Source organism: Lonchura striata, chromosome 11 (assembly GCF_050655825.1).
Source record: "Lonchura striata isolate lonStrDom1 chromosome 11, ASM5065582v1, whole genome shotgun sequence".
In the NCBI taxonomy this organism is placed as follows: domain Eukaryota; kingdom Metazoa; phylum Chordata; class Aves; order Passeriformes; family Estrildidae; genus Lonchura; species Lonchura striata.
Genome location: NC_140713.1, coordinates 6369484 through 6384770, shown reverse-complemented (window position 1 = coordinate 6384770; position 15287 = coordinate 6369484). Strand labels below are relative to the sequence as shown.

Here is a 15287-nt window from a genome sequence, read left to right as displayed (position 1 = left end):
ATACGTTTCTCTGCATCCTACTGCTTGCCTGTGGCCTTGAAGAATAAGGGCCTTTTTATTACATAGGTGATCTGGTGGCAGAAAAATATAAACTATTAATGTAAAACACCTTGCTGCAGTTTGCTGAAGACTTCCACATTCCAGTTTTGGGGAAGATAAAGTATTTCATTGGAAGAAGAAGAATTTTAAGATCGAATTAAGTTCCTTAATCAAAAGCATTTAAGCTATTATACTTTGTGCTGTAGGTACTTAATAGAGCTATTAACCAAGAAAAGAAATTATTATTATTTTTAAATGCAGCCTGTTCTTTCAGAAATAAGTGAAAGATGCTGCCATCATTGACAAGTACAATGCCAAGCACAAGAAGCTTAAGTAACTCTTGATCACAAAGTGCTGAACTGCTTCAAAAATCAAGTTACTACAGCCAGGATAATTTGAACTGTTACTGTAGTAATAAGGTGAATAGTTCAATTAGTTCTTCAAGGATAAAAATGTCACAATTAAGTTTATCCAAGTTGAAAGGTCTCAAAGATATCTGGGGATGCCAAGGTCATCCCAGCAAGAAATTCTTGTTGCTCTGTGGCCAGAACACTCTGCAGAAGTGTTGCAGTCTCCTGCCATGCCTGCTGCTGGTGTGCAGCAGTTCTTGCACACCACGGAGCATTTCATGCAGTCCCAGGGAAACTGTCAGAGACACTTTGCAAAGGGCACAGATGGTGCCACTTGAAGAACAGATTTATTGCAAATAAGAAAATGGTCACAGAAATCAGGTATCTGAGCTATTCCTTGAACTGTCACTAATCCTTTGCACTATAAGACACTATAAATGGATGCATTGGAAGTTTCTTGGAATTTTCTATAACTTGAGAATCAACACTTCATATGAGCCAGAATAAGAGAACTTGGTAAATAACCAAAACAGCAACAGAGTACATTCCAGCAGAAAGACACCCAGAAGTCAGCTCTTATTGACCACCGTTTTTTCCAAGTACCACAAAAATACATTTCAGAATGATGAGAAAGAACAAAAACAAATTTTCATGTTTGCTCAGTCCCTCAGTAGAAAGTACCTACTCAGTCCTCCATAATGCATCTCTCAAAATGCATCTTCACTACCTATTGCAATTTTTTTATCTTTCTGTCATTCAACCTTATGAAACAAAAGGACCACTTGAAATGAGAACAGGAAAATGCACTTGATAAATTAAGATGCTGTATTTATCAATTGAAAATTTACCACATTTTATGATAGGAACTACCTTGGCACACTGTTATTTCACTTCCATTTAATTTTTGACAAACTCTTCAGGGTCTCCTCCTTTACCTTGTTTTTTCCCCACAGTCACAGATTATTTAAATATCTCTATTGGAAGAGGTGGTCTTTTCCTTTGAAAACTGGAAACATTGGTTTGCATCCTAAGCAATAGTGATCTCAAGTTTATAAAGAAAGTGTGGGGAGGGAAAGAACTTAACCTTTCATAAGTGTTCCCATCGGTTTTGAAAAATCTGGCAGCTGCCCAAAGGAAAAGATTGTCCCAATAATAGAGGCTGTGCTGCTGAAAAATGTCATTTCTAAAACTGTTGATCATTAGCAAAATACCATAGATCAGGATCTTTTTAACCAGAAGCACTAGAATAACTTGAGAGGGTGACTAAAGCCAGTGAACAGTATTCCCCATAATTACTGAAAAATGAAACTAATTTCTTTTCACCCTGAACAGCTTTCACCTCTTGCCAGAGGCATTAATGTAGAATAGGGATGTTAATAATGAGGATAGTAGGAACGAGAAGTGTTTTAAGATTTAAAGGCTGACTTTTTAATGGTGTTCCTGTTGTAGCGTGGCATGCCATATAATTAATGCAACTCCTTTTTGTCAGTTCAAAAATGTGTACTTCTCTTCACAGAGCTGCAGTTCTGACACTATTTAGAGCAACTCTTGGCCCTTTTGAATCATCTCTCCTCTCAGATTATTAACTGGTGACGCTGTAATGACACAACTTACTTTCATTTTATAAAGCCTTTAATTTTCAAATATAATATAGCTAGAACTGTAGGATGGTTTATGCTCTCAGCACCCCACCTGATAAATAAGAAGACTGACAAAGCATTCAGTAGAAATGGGCACAGCAAAACTTTCTCCAAACACTGCCTACATTTCTTGTGCTGCTCTCACAATTGCAACTACCCTCATTCCAACTTTACGAAAACTAGCTGGGGTGTGAGCAACAAAACTGGAGCAGAGCAAGGCACTATCACAGAATGACAAATTGTGGAATATTCTTGGGCTGCTCACACTGAAAGCCAGGCAGCTTCATGCTCAGAGGTACCTGTGTCCTGCAGTTAAATAACATGAAATTATCAAGGAATCTCCATCACTGTCACACCTTTCCTACAGTTCGCATACATTCAGAGATGCATAAAGACTGACAGTTTTGCTGTTACTCTGTTGAAATTCAATTGATTTGAATCACAGCACACCTAATGCCTTCCCAGGTTTTCTTGGGGTGAAAAAAACCAAAAGCAAACAAAAAAAACCAAACAAACAGACAAAAAACCACTACCACATACCCCACCTGAAAGACCAAATTTTCAAAATTTCCTATTTTTCCTCAATTTTTGTAAAGCCAGATTTGAGAAAAATCTCATTTTTTATTTAGGGTGAGCAGGTAAAGCATACTAATATCTTCTTCACAGCTATATTCCACAGGCAAATTTAGATTAATGACCAGCCAGCTGTCTTGACCCTCAGTTATTCCCTTTACTCCAGTTCCCAGAAAGCTCAGGAAAGTCTACATAGTAATTAGAGATTTTAATCTTTTGTGGCTTTTAATCAAAGAACTAATACTGTTGCATGGCTTTAAATTTCACACATCTATGACTATATTATTTCAAAAGACAAAAGTATTGTTTGTTAATTATTACAGTCTTGCCACTATCTGCTGCCCTGATCTCACATATTCACTGTAGATTTCAGTCTCGAAGTGTTTTTAAAACACAGGAATGCTTTCATGGACTGTTTAAATGTTGACCTTTCTATAGAAATAGCCTGAACTAGACTTCATGATATTTGATGATAGGAGAGGAAAAACACAAAAAAATAAACCCACCACATTCTTGTAACGTTGTACAACACCAGCACCAAATCCCTAAACATCTAGTATAGAGCAAGGCCAACGGGGCAAGGTTTCCATACATCACCTGGAAGCTTCCCCCTTGCATGGACTTTTTCTCAGTCACTTAAATAAGGAACCTACAAATGTCTATTCTGTATCGTCTGTAAGTGATAACATTTCCATGAATAGCACAAATTGACAGGGAAGGTGCCTTCTCTAATTACTCACTGTGAAAGCAGAAAGTCCAAACTGGAATTCATGATCAGCTTAAATAATAATCAGTCTAATGACTAGGTTGGCAACAGAGGCTTGAAGGAACAAGATGAGTTGCTGCAGGGTTATCATGGGGGAAGCTGTTGCTTATGAGCCAGGAGCTGTTGAAAAATCTCCTCTGAGAGTTTGAAGAGACTTGCAGTGGAGGACCACAGAGATCCAGCACCAACTGAAAGAGTTATAAATAATTTTGTACTAAAGCACTTTCCATACACGAGCAGCCAGAGGATGCAGAATCCCCAAAGAGACCAGACAAATTTACAAAGAAGAGACTGCAAACATTTTTAATGTACTGCAGCAGCATGAAAGTCAAGGACTGTACAATGAAAACCTACATTGTGAAGGTGTCACCTTTAAGATTTCTACAAATATTAAATTGTGAAGGCTACAAATAGAGCAAAAAGAATGAGTGATTGCTTTCAAATAGATAAACAAGCAGAGGCTTACATGGGGTAAAACCAATTGCTTTCTGCTTCATGATGATCCATGGTTATAAAGACACATACAGAGCTGTATTCACAACCCTGACAATGTCTGACTCTGATAATGTCCATGGCATGGAAAAGTCCTCTCCACCTTTGCTCCAAAACATTTGCTCTTTGCCTGTGGCTTCTTGTAAAAGATACTGAAGTTTTCTTTGCCATTTCTGGCAGTAGGTTTTACTGTATACACATATTAAAACTTCCAGATAACAAAAGATGGCACAGCTAAGAATCAGTGATGTTTATCTTCAAAGGCTCCTGATGCAGTAGGGACTGAATTCTGTACACTTAAGGAACACTGAAAAGGCTGTGAAAGCACGCTGATCTTTGCATACATATACACCCAGTGCAGAGGGAGCCTGGGGACAGTGTTCAGCAGTGTCTTCTGCATCACTCACTCTAAATGGACAAGGGATGGGGGAGAAAAAAAAGAGGCAGCAGCAGCTCATTTATTTCATTTCTGTGGTATGCCTTTTCAATCCTTCTCTGGCTTTGCCTCTACATTAGCTAATCTGACCAAAGCCTCTCAAAAACACAGGCTTAAATCCTGCTCCATTCCATCTTACTCACTTTTCACCAGTACACACTACATTGAAAAGCCCAGGCCTTCTTGTGCTGAAGTCAAACTTCATCTAGCTATTCATCTCTGACAGCTCCAAACCACAAAATATAGTGATGATACATTTAGGATGTTGTCCAAAAATACCAGAAATGTCTGCTTCTTTTATATTGCTGTACCTCATGTTATGGTTTGAGCGAGCCCACATCAAGCCACCGCAGAACCACTTAGCATTCTCCAGCCATGAAACCAGTCCTACTGCAAAAAAGCAGGGGGAACCTTCTCTCTGCATGGCATAACAAATGAAAACAACAGAAACCTTGTCATTTCCACCTCAGAACAGAAGTGAGATGAAGACTGCAGAGCTTCAGGAAAGGTAATTTAAAAACTAGTCCTTTCCCAGGCCTAGGCCAGAAGTAGGATCTGAGCAGAGGGTGGTAGATGAGGGGTAAGGGCATAAAAGTTCTCTTTAGAGAGTTGTCATGTTTAGATGACTGCCAGAGATTCTCAAGAGACATGGCACAGCCCAGGCAACCATTTGGGAAAGATCCTTTACTAAGAACACTAAAATACCACAATTTCCAAATAATTGCAAGCCCTGTGTATTTTCTGAATTCACTTGTACAACTAGCTCACAACTGAGCAAAGCCCAGCAGCTCCCAGAGCCCATCAGTTCCTTGGGTAGATGGCGCTTAAGGGCAGGTACCACAGCACAGCTGGAGCTCAGCGAGGGCTGGAGGAGACATTTATTCCTCCTGACACTGTAACTTACTGTGTCGGTCACAATGTTATCTGGGTCACCGCTACAAGTTTGTGTAGCATCAACAACAGCCCTGCTGGCAGGCTTCCCCTCAGAACTTCCAGCGAGGCAGTGCTATCCAGCCCTGATCACTTAGATTATAGGATCTAATCCAGGCGAAACTTCAGTTCCAGAAGAGAGAGGGGAATTATCAGCAAACAGTAGCATCATTCAACTGCATTCTGGCTGTCACACATCCAGCATGCGGGCTGCGCTGCAGCTGGCAGCCCATCTTTGAGAGTAAACTCACTACATTTACTTGTTTGTTTTCCCTTCCCTCAATTTGCCTCGTAAACCAGTTGAGAAGCAGCAGAAGGGCCGTGTTACATTGCGCTCAGGCCATGCTTTCCCCCATTCCCCGGGACCCCTGTGGCTCTGATCAGATAAGCCTGGTCTCCTCCTTCGTGCCCCACCGGGGTTGGGGAGAGCCAGAGAAGCCCACCCTGTCCAGAGCCCAGATAAGGCGATGCCCCTTCCTGTTCGCCCTCTTTTCCCCGCTCTTCCCCTCGGACCATGCAATAAAGAGCTGGACAACCACATCGGGGTGAGAGCCTCTTTTGGAAATCTTTGCCCGTCTCCTGATGTTCCTCCCCTCAAGGCCTCGTATCTCTGGGCTCGCCTGATAATTTAGGGGCTGAGAGAGGGGGGAGCCATCAGGGCCGTGGTGTCAGCCCTGCTGCAGCCGCACGCAGGCCGGGTGGGTGCCGCTGCCGGGGGCTGCGGAGCTGCAGCGCGGTTTCCATGGCAGAGCCGAGCCCCGGGGCCGGAGCGCTGCTGTCTGTCTGCTCCCGCCCGGCAGCGAGCGCGCTTCTCGGGGCTGCGGACCGCCGCTGCTCCTTCCTCCGGAGCTCGCAGCGCACCGCTGCCATTGTCTCTGCCTTTCCGCGCCTCCCCGCTGCTGCTCATTAGGCTGAGCTCGTGCTCACCCAATTAAGCAGGCGCACAGCAGAAGGTGGACTGTCTCCGCAGAAGCCAGGCATGGCACTAGGAAAACCTCATCTCTCACGGTTTTTTCCATCATTTTTCTTTTCTTTCCCCACAGGAAAGATTAGGAATTAGGTGCACTCAGAATAGAAACCGGAACGATCGGATCTGAATGTTTCAAAAGTTAGGATTTTTATTTCTTTTCATCTAATTAAATGAATTAAACTTTGGGGGTTGCTTCAGTTAAAAAAGAAAATTAAAAAAAAAAAAGCTATTTACAAAACCCCACACTGTATGACTTAGAGAGAAGTCTCAGAGTTTCTAATCAGGTGATTGCAAACATACCTGTAAAAACAAGCAACCGCCATCAAAAATTCACCTGATGACCTTCACCTTCCCTGCTTCCCCCAAGAGGAAAAAATGGTAACGAGTGAAAAACATTCTTTCAAGTAGAAAATGCCCAACACTTGGGAAAGGAAATAAACATGTATGTGCAAAAGTGACCTCCTCCCCTGCTCTGTAAGAGGACATTAAAACAGGAGTAAAGGCTCAGTGTCCAAATCTAGTTGTGATTAGCACAGGATTCAGAGACAGAGAGAAGGAATTTAGTTACGAGGAAAATTTGCTGCTCTTTCATCTGAGCCTTTCTTCTGTTCTTCTGTTCTATCTGAAAAATATGTTACCTCAGAAGGGGAAGGGAAAAAAAAAAAGAGAAATTTCGTGTCATTCCCTGTTCTTTCCTGTGACAAGCTGTCACTTCTAGATATGGAAACCATATCACCATGTTGCTTGAGAGAATAAGTGGGGCACGATTTCTCCTTTCCTTTGATATGAACAAGATTAAAGTAATAAAAAACTAAGAAGATGAGAGTGAAGGAAAAGCAGAATTTTTCAGCAAGCTGATGTTATTTTAGTATGACATTCTATGAAGCAACAGTGGCATCCAGTGGTAAATTTCCATAAGCAAGTTTCATATCCTACTTTCACTAAGGTTTGGCTTACATCAGATTTTGGGTTGGTTTGTTTTTGTTAGGGTTTTTGGTTTGGTTTTTTGGTTTGGTTTTTTTTTTGGTTTTTTTTTTTGGCAACAGGTTCTCAAGGAACCTTCCCCCTCCTCCTCCTACTAACACAACCAAAACAGCCACATGCACACAGTCCTCAGTATACCAGTAATAGAGACCAAAGTATCAATTTTCTCAAAGGCTGTACATTATATCTGCATAGTCAGAAATTCCAATCATTACTCAAAAGCTGCAACATTGATACAAACACTTTTTAAAATAATTCTCAGAAAAATAAAGGGCATTTTTCTCCTGGTGCCCACAAGAGTGCAGCAAATATAATTCTGTACCATCCCTTCTTCCGTCCCCCTTCCCATTTTGTTTTTTTGCAAGGCAATATGATCACTCTTTTCTCATTTAGTGACATTAAGATTATTTTCACTTTATGATATCTCCTAAGTAGATGCCCTGGGCAAAAATGAAGGGCTTATAATTATAAGAGTATACTACAGAAGAAAGTCCATTCAGTGAATTTATTATTATATTTTCAGGCTGAAATCACATCTGCAGTTAAGAAAGCACCTTGTGCTAGCACAAGCTCAGTATCATTGTCAGTTATAATTTGGTAAGAAGAACAACTGTCTCCTCACCAACACAAAGTTGAGAATTAAAACTTGTCAGTCTGGCTCTCAGGTCAATCAAAATTTCTGGTCTGATTTTTTTTTTTTTCTTTTTTTTTTTTAGTATATGTCTAGAGCTCTTTTAAAAGAATATATCTCAACATCACTAATAATTGTTTTTCACTTACATTTCCAAGAGACTTAAACTACACTATCTTCTCTCTTTTAATAGGACAATTTCTCTATCTGCAGACCCCAAATTGACCTTCAGAAAGATATTGACTTATACAATGAGGTTCTCTGAAGGAAAGCATTAGGTTTGTTTCCCTCCCAACATGCTAAACTTCTCATGAAGAAACTGAAGCTGGGCCTGCATCCAGTCTTCATATGACAATAGAGTAAGAGAGTTAATTGGCTGTTAATTGATGTGGTTTCACAAGTATGAGAGTGCCTACTCAACCTATCCCAAGAAACAAAGGCAGGAAAGGATAATTACTGCCACCGTGCTGAGGGGGAGGGGGTAGATTAGGAAGAAAGCCTTCAACACTGAGCTAACTGCACTAAAGTGATTCAGCAAACTCTCTGCCACAGGCCTCCTACTCAAACCCATTTGGATTATCCAAACCCCTGCCACCAGAAGCAGAGCAGAACAATTCACTCTTTGGAGTAAACAATGTATTTTATGCATCATGGTACCAAAATAGCCGAGTTCATGAATATCACCCATTTGTGACTCTGACAGTGAGGTGACCTGAGAACCAGGTTACTCACACTGCTGCTGTTAAATGCCTGGACCAAGGAGCCAGCCACTTGAGATGGGTCTACCTCACTGCAGCCTAGCATTGAAATACTGCATTTATGGGTTTAGGTATTTGTTAGCTTGTTTCACTCCTTGAACTGGCCAGTTCCCAAAATGCATTATTTTTGTGGGAGCAGGCAAAAACTTGCAGATGGAGTCTGCCCCCAAAGCAGGAAAAGGATTCAGAACTCTTACATTGTTCTAGCAAGTGAGATACTAACATCAAAAATAGAAGAAAAATGCATGAAGAACAAAAGAAGCTCAAGATTTATGGCCTTCTGATGAAGGGGGAAATCCCACATGATTGGAGCAGGCAGTTATGCACAGGAGATGAGCCTGAAGTACAAAGCAGAACCACGACTGAACTTGTGCTATGCTTGGGACAAAGCAATCTTTCAGTAGCAAAGTTGTAACACAGAAAAATCTCAAGACTGACATGGAATGATCAATATCCAATGGAATGAAACCTCAGAAGAACCAGGTATTTTAAAGCAGAGCTGAAAGATTAAGATGAATTTTCTTTTTTTTTTTTTTTCTCCTGGCTCTTTGAGCTGAGCTAGGAAGTTCCTGAACATCCTTAATACACAGTGCTCCCAATGAATTGCAGACTCTATTTCCACAACATACTTTGGAAATAAACACAATAAAGCAAGATCTCTGCAGCTCTGAGCACACCCAGATTTTATGCAAGTTCTAACTCCAGCAATGTGACACCAAACAAAAGATAGCTCCAATTCCCCTCCCCATCTCCTGTAGAGTTCCTCCCTTCCCCTCCTCCCTCCTGCAACAGGAGGCTATTCCCACACTCTGCAGAGGAGCTACCCACTGCCACCAGCTCTAAGGGAGCAGAACAGCAGAACCCAAACAGAGGCTCCAGTGCTGGGCTCCAGTTACACCTCCAAGCCAGGGTCAGACCAGAATCTCCCAGAACAGCATCCAAGAAGACTCAATAAAGCACTCAAGCATCAGAAAGCTGCTAGGATCATCATAGTTACTTAGATGACATTTTTCTGAAAAAATATTGGATACCCAAAAGTAGCTAAACCATATTAATTTATTTTCAGTGTATATTAAGAATTTGGGGGGGGGGGGGGGATGAGGGGGAATTTAACAAAATAAGCTTTCTTTGGTAGCTTAGAAGAGATCACAATTCATTAAGAAGAAAATCATGTTACCATGTATTCTGGTTTGGACAATATGAACTATGAGATCACAAAATATGTCACTCATCTGAATTTCATCTCCAGCAGTGGTTTCAAACATCATACAATGCATTTTTGTGCCAAATAATCCCATTTATCACTAATGGATCTCTTGCTCCTGATACCATCTTTCCACCAGATGTCACACTTCCCCTTTACCTGGCAACTCCAAACCTCTCAATATAACCCTGTACACAGATGGATTTGTTCTTTTGCTGACCATTTCCACATTCCATCCTTAATTAAATATTAGCCCTACTATTGGTTTGCAGCAGCAACACTGCATTAAACACCAAAACATATAACTTGTGCAGCTAAGTTCAATACCTCACCTATGTACTGGCACTTATGCTGTCATAAGCAGTAAAAAAATCTGCACTGTTCTGTTATGCTCCAAACCCCACACATTTGTGTACATCAACAGGTTATTTTAAATTACAAAGATTCCATTCCTAATGCCCATTTTTAATCAGTATAATTCTTCAGGATCTTATTTTTCAGGCCTCTCAACACTCTAGGTTAGCCAGAGGAAAAAAATCATTCACATTGACCAAACGCACAAAACAGAAGCATTATTTTCAAACCTAAATGTCTAAGTCCCAGCACTAAATAAGTGGTTTATGATACAGTTTGACACATGAAAAAATGGGAAGTTCAAATCAGTAATATTTTAATCATAAGAGCAAAGTTTGGTCCAGCCCTGCCACCTTCTGAGGTGGTTTGTTTTACTTTACTGTTTCTAACTGCTATGTCAGAAGTAACCCACCCATTAGCATTAGCTGTCTTTAGAGTCTGCAGCCATCCTCCTGTTTTGATAAATGCAGCGTTAATGTAACATTCTAGAAATAATCTATGGAAAGCTACAATTTTGAAGATAGCATTACCTCAGCTTCAGAGTATGATATCACATGCAATGCAGTGGTTTAGTTTATAGATTTATACAATTCCTTTCCTGTCCTTTGACAATGACCTATTTTTAGACACACATCACACTGAGTCGGTATGTCACTTGATAGAATACCATCCTGAAGATTCAAGTCTGTCATAAATAAATATGTAAGACAAACTGGTACATACAAGTTGCCTCTGAGACCTGCTTTCAAGTCCATTCCAGAATGCAGGGAATGAAAATCATTTCAAATGAATGTCTGCTGGTCTCTGCCATGTTTCTTCTCTGAGAATTGCACATCACAGCATAGTCGAGCATTTCCAAACAGACAGCTCCAAGAAGGGACAGAGGAAGATAGAAAGGAAACCTTCCACTAACCAGGTGCAACCCTTTCCCAGCTCTTCCCCTTGCTGCCTCTTAGTGGGGAAGGTCTCTATTGAGACTCAGCTGATACATCTATTCTGCAGAGAGAAAAAATACTTAATTAGAAGACCAAATAAACAATAGCAAAACAATTTGCAATAAGTATTATTTTGAGGAGACAGCAGTTGGGTTTTGGGGGTTTTGTTGTTGGTATTTTTGTTGGTTTTTAACTCCACCTAGGAAATATTGCCTAGCAACAATGGGAGAACCCTTCTAACAAAATGAATCATGCAGGTATTGGCTGTTTATTCCCATGAAGGGCTGTGTTTCCACCCTGTCAAATGACATCAAGGCCATGTTGCCAGAGGCATTGGGAGTTTTGACCTCTAAAAGGCAATTTTCTCACTGTCTGCTCAGAATTGTAACATTTTTCATATTGAAGGCTTTTATATCATATCTTGTAGGTTTCATATCTATAAATAACATACTAAAATTCTCCAACACAACAAAGCACAGCTATTATCTTTACCTATTAACACTGTAAACATTAAATACCACTAGTTAACACTCTGTTGGCATAACTATCAGGCATAAAGAAAAAAAAAAAAAAGGAAGCAAACCATATTAAATTGCATGACTAAGTTTAATGGAAATGAACAGAGGCCGAACTTGGTTTCATGAAAGTTCTGAATTTCACAAAGTATCTACTAGATCACCAGTAACCATGCAAGATTAACTTTGAGTTTCCTTGCCCAAGTAAGTTCTCCCTTAATTTCTTAATGGAGCTATTTTTAAAAATAAGAGTTTTAAGCTATAGGCTGGATTAACAGCATGTAAACAGAATAGCTAAGACCTATTATTTGCATAGAATGCAGAAATACAAATCTCACCAATAAATGGGCATGTACAGTGTGTGTATGTCCCTTCCCAAATTAATTTTTATTAAAGGCTTCCTATATTTTAATTGCAGCAGCTCTACTAAAAGCAGAGTGAGCCAGTGAGCTTTGGTCCTAAAATTACTGTTTTCTCAGTTGCTTTGCAAAGGATGAAATGTAGTTTGTAACAACTGAATGTATCCAACTAACATAGTTAACTACAGCCTTGTACACCAATATTATGTTTTTCAAGTAAGGACACAATGAGAAGTCCCACAACACTACAAGCCTGTTCTGCTAACTGCACTGTTCAACACCATCAGGGGGTTAATTTTCTTGCTTTTGCCCACAATAAAAGAGTCATCAAATCTTTAAGAGAATCAGCATTTGTAAGTCATGGCTGTCCCTGAGAATACCAATATTTTCACCAAATTATTCTGTCTTGGGAGTGATGGTTAATCAAAAACTCAGCAGGAGCCAGCTCACAGCCCAGAAAGCCAAGGGAGTCCTGAGCTGCATCCAGAGGAGTGTGGCCAGGTGGTCAGAGGAGGTGATTCTTGCCCATTACTCTGCTCTTGTGCAGTGCTGCACCCAGTTCTGGTGTTCCCAGCACAAGAAGGACACGGAACTGTCGCAGCAAGTCCAGAGGACTGGGGCCTGTCCCCTACTGAAGAAAAGTGAGAAAGCTGGGGCTGTTCAGCCTGGACAAGAGAAGGTTCTTCTGTGTGGAAACCTCACGGCACCTTCCAGGGTCTGAAGGGGCTGCAGGAAGGACATTGCATCAGGAGCTGCAGTGGTAGGGCAGGATAGGTACAGACAGACTGGATATTAGGAAGAAGTTTTTCACTATGAGGCTGGTGAGACACTGGAACAGGCTGTAGACTCCCCGTCCCTGGAAGAGTCCAAGGCCAGGTTGTACAAGGCCTTGAGCAAGCTGGTCTAGTGAAAGATGTCCTGCCCATGGCAGGGGCTTGGGACCAGGTGATGTTTAAGGTCCCTTCCAATCCCTTAACATTGTGTCATTCTGTGATTCTGTCCAACTTTTTCACAAAATTATTCTATACAGCTTACAGAAATCAAAGCTCTACATACCAAAACAAGTACTTCTGGTGCATTCTTCAGACTGAAGATCTTGGACTACACAAGGAGATGGTCAAGAAATTAAATTCCTAGGACTTCAAATCAACTTCCACAGTCACAGACAATCTGCAAAACAATGAGGTGTGAAATGAAGTAGAAGCACTCTTAGTGGGCTGGAGTTTATAAACAATCAGTAACCGTTCTCAAAATAATAGAAAGCAATATTGAATGATTAAATAATCATTTTCCTCAAAAATGCTCAAGAAAGATCATGCTTTGCTTCCAAAGATAAGCTACATATTGCCAACCTTTCCCAGATATCTGTACTCTAGAACAGATATTTTGGCTATGTTCTTCAACAACATGATATTTTTTTTAATTTATTGAAGAATAAAGGCTCAAGACAAATAATTGGTTAGGACTGTTTAACATAAATGCTAAATATTAAAGGCCTTATTCTCCTATTCAATAAATTTACTCACAACATTTTCTTAGAACTGACTCCTATACTGTCTGTTTTCTATCCTAACAATGCAGTGTAGCTGTTAACGAATCACGTTACTATTCTGTTATCTTCTACAGGCCACAAAGAAACAGTAACACAATTTCTGTTTCAAACACTTGACTCAAACACCTATTTCTGGGAAGCCAAGTGTCAGCAGTGTTGCCACACTACTCCTTGGAGAGAAAAAAAAAAAAAAAAAAAAAAAAAAAAAAAAAAAAAACCACAACCCCAAGAGTTGAGACAAGTTTACCATGCTTTGCAATGCAGTGTGAAACTCCAGGGCTAATGTGTAGCTCTATGGCTAGATTTATTCACACATACTGAATCCAGCTTCTCTATCATCTTCTTTCAATTTGGCTTGTTGAGAGAGACATTCTCCCTTGTTATCAGTCTCGAGAAGAAATAAACTCCAAAATAAACAGACTTGTATATAGAAATCAGGTATATTTCATCAAGTTTTTGCTTGAACTTCCTTACTATAAGCAAATCAGACACATCCTCACCACAAGTATGTGTTTAAGTGCATGGTTGATATTGAGTATAAAAAGTATATAGCGATATATACTTTATATAAAAAGTATATAGTCAAAGAGAACACATATTAAACACTTTCACATGTACTTGAAAAGAAAACCCAGGGGTGGGGAGAGGGAAGCTTATTATAAAATGAAAGGAGAATCTAACACATGTCATCATTTGTCCCGAGGACTCATGACTCCATCCAGCACAAATGTACCTAGAGGTGTGAGTGTGCTCCAAACTCCAGCCCTAGAACCACGGGCCCTTAGCAGAGCAGGCAGCCCGGGTCCCGAGCGAGGCCGGCAGCAGCAGCACCATGCCCCGGGACCCGTGGAGCCGCTCGGCCAGCCCGGAGAAAAGCACGGCCAGCCCCACGTCCCCAGCGCAGCCACGGCTGCCAGGACAGCCCGCAGGGCCCGTGAGGAAGAGCAAAGAGCTCTGCAGGAAACAGCGAAACTACCGCTGAAACTGCACCAATAGTGGGCATTTCTTCTGTGGTACAGCCACTACAGCCGAGCTAAGTGCAACACAGGACCTAGGCAGATTTATAAGGAATTTTTAATTAACTGAACCCTAGAATATACCTTTGTTGCTGCAATACTCCAGAGAGCCCGGTAACAGAGATTAGGCTACCACACAGGCATTAATTAGAAACAACAATACTCTGTGAGGGCCGCGGCAGATCCCACGGCCCGTGCCTCTCCCCGGGGAGCCGGGGCGGCCCTGCGGCCCCGGGCACCCGTGCCGGGGGCGGCCACAGGGTCCCGCTCAGCCCCGGGGCTGCTCGGCAGTGCCGGTCCCGCAGGGACCCCGCAGCGCCGGGCGCGTCCCTCAGCCCAGGGCGCCTCCAGCCCCCGGCCCCGGGCAGCCGCTCGTCTCCGCGGCAACGGCGGGAGCGGGACGGAGCGGGGCTGGGGCGGGAGCGGGGCTGGGGCGGGAGAGGGGCTGGGGCGGGAGCGGGAGCGGGGCTGGGGCGGGAGCGGGGCTGGGGCGGGAGCGGGGCTGGGGCGGGGCTGGGGCTGGGGCGGGAGCGGGGCTGGGGAAGGACCGGAGCGGGGCTGGGGCGGGAGCGGGGCTGGGGCGGGGCTGGGGCGGGAGCGGGAGCGGGACGGAGCGGGGCTGGGGCGGGAGCGGGGCGGGAGCGGGGCTGGGGCGGGAGAGGGGCTGGGGCGGGAGAGGGGCTGGGGCGGGAGCGGGGCTGGGGCGGGAGCGGGACCGGAGCGGGGCTGGGGCGGGGCTGGGGCTGGGGCGGGAGAGGGGCTGGGGCGGGAGCGGGGCTGGGG

General features: G+C 42.5%; 1 long non-coding RNA gene across 2 annotated transcripts; it reads right to left on the bottom strand.

Moving 5' to 3' along the window:
- Nucleotides 1-659: 659 nt before the first annotated feature.
- LOC146766371 (uncharacterized) lies at nt 660-14959 on the bottom strand. 2 transcript variants are annotated; one of them, XR_014957809.1, is made up of 3 exons: nt 14589-14959; nt 12993-13106; nt 660-11123 (listed from the first exon to the last, which is right to left on the bottom strand). It is a non-coding gene; the product is annotated as an uncharacterized LOC146766371 (long non-coding RNA). The 2 variants fall into 2 exon arrangements; XR_014957810.1 differs by lacking the exon at nt 660-11123 and adding an exon at nt 11650-12662.
- Between the last annotated feature and the right edge of the window lie 328 nt (nt 14960-15287).